General features: G+C 38.1%; 1 long non-coding RNA gene across 1 annotated transcript; it reads right to left on the bottom strand.

The window, feature by feature from the left end:
- Positions 1-1,139: 1,139 nt before the first annotated feature.
- On the bottom strand, positions 1,140-1,673 carry LOC117192926. The gene is made up of 2 exons (XR_004474464.1): positions 1,476-1,673; positions 1,140-1,422 (listed from the first exon to the last, which is right to left on the bottom strand). It is a non-coding gene; the product is annotated as an uncharacterized LOC117192926 (long non-coding RNA).
- Between the last annotated feature and the right edge of the window lie 1,888 nt (positions 1,674-3,561).

The following is a 3,561-nucleotide window of genomic DNA, read 5'->3' as shown; positions in this document are numbered from 1 at the left end:
TTCTGCACCTTCCGCTTTGACTATTCGATTTTCTCTCGCTGATCTCGTTGCCCTGGCTCTTCCACTTGGGTGCGCATGCGCCGCCAGGGCCATCAGTGGTTAAGTGTGAGAATCATCCAAATCATTCCTCTCTCTTTCGCGACGACATTGAACTCTAGAATACGTTTTGAAGGGCTCTCTTAATGGACAGTCCATTTCCACACGCACAAGTCTTGGACCAATTTAAATTTATTCCACGAAACCTTCAAATGTGCTCCCAAATGATTACCAATTCTTGATGCCTTTAACGTACAGGGAGCATCTCTTTCCACTCGGCATGTGCATCGACAGCGAATGACATAATAAATCTGAATTTAAAATGATTTAATCGAAATGATGTTTTGACTTATTCCATGAAACATAAAAGTGGATTTCGAAGCGATTACTAATCTGAATCGCCATTGTCAAATAGATTAAGTTGTTGATATCATTAAATATTGAATACATATGGATCAACTACTGTACTGGGAAACCTTCCATTGATTTTGTTACTTTTTTGTGGCTTTCCGATGAGACAGTTTGACATCCATCTGAAATTGTCTCCAATTACTGGCAGCCTCTCACGTGAGGCAAGCTACGAGTAAAACCACTTGCTAGAACGAACAGTAATTCGTCGACAAATCGTTGAAATCGTCAAGGTGTTGTCGATTATGACTTATGGGACTTGTGGGAAATGTTTCACTTTCTGCAAAGCCAAAAGTGCGAGCTAGCCCGCAGCTAACCATTTTGTCAGGGCTTTTTCGTATTTGAAACACGTTTGTCTCATTTGGCCAGAGCGGAGCCCGGCAGAAACACTTTCAGACCCCTAGCCATAAATCCGCCGACTCCAACAGCCTGGCTGGCTGGCTGACTGACTGACAAGCCTGGCCATAAAAACAAACTATGCTGCTGCCAACTGCTGGGCTGTGGTGGGGCTGGTGGTGTGTCGCTTTTGCATTTCCAGTAGAGATTATTATTATTATTATTATTATATAAATAGTTAAAACTAGATAGAACACGGAGTGGTTTTGTACAGGCTTTAGTATTCTGATGTGAGTTCCATCCACACAGGCACCAATTCGAGGCAATTTAAAGTTTCGATAGAAATATTCATATGATTGTTGCAATTGATGATTATTCATCTGCAACGAAATGAACTCAACACATAACAGCCTGTCCATCAACGGAATAAGTTTGTGAAGAATCTTTCCAAATGTACTGCGTCCAATGTTTATATGGTGGTCTTTGGCAACTGCCCACTGGTAGCAGCCAGTGGCGAGATATCGCATTACTGAAGCCAATTGCGTAGAGGGAGATAACTTCCTGGTAACACCTAAATGGGGTTGAACTTTCTCCAAAATCATTTTGAAAGTTTTTTTGTCGATCCGAAATGACTTCACAAATCTGAAAGCTTTACCATTAGCAATTTAATTTTCAATACGCATGCTGTTACTCACAGTTCGTCAGACATGATAAATACACAAGTGTTGCATCTAAGATGTCTAGATCTTCTTAGATCACGTAATTTCTGCAATCGTTTTGCTTCAAAACAAGCAATTGAAAAAATAAAAGGCATTTTAATCACGCTGTATTTTTACAAAGCAGCCAGGTCAGCTGTTTTTGTTTGCCAGAAACGATGAAAAAAGAAACATATCGATAAAAAAAATATGTGAAAACTGGAGCACCTTAAAACGAAAACGAAACGTTTTGGCTGAAAACGTAATCCGCAAAAGTAAATGAAAAACGGAGCCTGCCTGATTATATTACTTATTAGAGCATGCCTGATAAAGTTTTATTGGTATATTTTACCTTTCGATTTTCTCCAATGGTGGTGGATTCTGCAATATCGTCTGTTGTTTTTCCATTTCCACGATACATTTTGTACCCAATTCGATTTCTGCAAGTAGAGTCAAAGACTTTCAATGAATCTCGTTCCGGAATACATACTACAAACTATACTATAAATGTACTATATTCGTTGTGAATTATGTGTAAAATTGAGATAATACCCCCGTTATTCTCTCTCTTCTCTCCGTGGGGTGATAACAATTTCAAAATGGCAAAACAATTTCATTTTATATTTTCGCTGCACCCCATATAGGTACTTACATATATGTACATATATAGCGCACACATTTCTCTGCGAATACATTTTATATCATGTTGGGGGTTTCGTACATAAGTGCGAAAATGAATTCACAAAAAAGGGGCACCCGAGAGAGAGAGAGAGAGGGAGGCGATAAGTGAGTGTGGTGTGGAATACGTCCAATGCCACACACAACAAAAACTCAATGGAGGAGAACAGAACTTTTCAAATGATTGTAAACAAAGCTCGAATAAAAAGGCAGAAAAACAGTTGCCCAACCAACCGGCGTTATAAATACAACAGCAACAATAAAACCATGATTCGATTAGATACTCCCTAAGACGAACTACGGATGCCCTTGACAGCTCTTTCCTATGAAGTAATGCAGTCTAAAATATGGGGGATAGAACAGAATCCAGGCAGAAGAAACAGAAACCCAACAAGAAATGACTTTTTACTGGACATTCCCCGGACAAAAAAAAAGTATGTACATTCCAGCTAATAAATTGTTGAAATATTTCAGCTGTGAGGCCTCATCATGTCCTTCGCATGCTTCTTCCAGTCGAGAACGATTCGAAATGGCAGAGAGCAAATGCCAAAACAAACAAAGCAAAACATAGCCGTACCGTCGAAGCCCTGTGCCCAGACAGGCAGACACATTTCTAGCCCACACACTAGTGTTGGGTAAACATTGCTCATTTTGGTGAACATGTTCACTTGTTCTTTTTTAGTAAGTGAGTCAACTCACTCATATTGCTCACTTGCTCACTTGCTCTCTTAGATTGCTCAGTTACTCACTTGTTCACTTGCTCAGTTGTTCACTTGCTCAGTTGCTCAATTGCTCACTTGCTCAGTTGCTGACTTGCTCAGTTGTTCACTATTCCTGCACAGAACCCTAAGCACCACAGACTTTTACACAAATAAAATACGTTACATTTCAATATTAATCAAACATTTATAACTAAAAAAAAAAAAAATGTGTATAACAAAAAAACAAACTTTTTATTTCCTTTCATAGGAATTCTTATACTAACATAAAAATAAGGAGATCCTTTCATAGGAATTTTTATACTAACATAAAAATAAGGAGATCCTTTCATAGGAATTCTTATACTAACTTAAAAAAAAGGAAATCCTTTCATAGGAATTCTTATACTTTTCGTTATCTTCATTTTAGCGCTATAAGAGAAAAAAATGTTAATCAAGCAAACAAGCAATCAAGTACAAATTAGGTTGAACTCACTTCCGATTTACATGTTGTTATGCAAAAAAATTAAATTTTCAACGGTTGTTGACTTTAAAAGGGAGCGCCTTTTACGTATGGTTTCGCCTGCACTTGAAAATATCGATTAAAATACAATTCAACCACTTTGATATTTGTGGTTTGCAACACGACTAAGTTAATAATTCAACACACTTTGCAGCACTACTCGTTGATGTCGTAACGTATCACGTCA

This window comes from Drosophila miranda (genome assembly GCF_003369915.1).
Source record: "Drosophila miranda strain MSH22 chromosome Y unlocalized genomic scaffold, D.miranda_PacBio2.1 Contig_Y2_pilon, whole genome shotgun sequence".
NCBI lineage: Eukaryota > Metazoa > Arthropoda > Insecta > Diptera > Drosophilidae > Drosophila > Drosophila miranda.
This window is presented reverse-complemented; position numbering and strand designations above follow the sequence as displayed.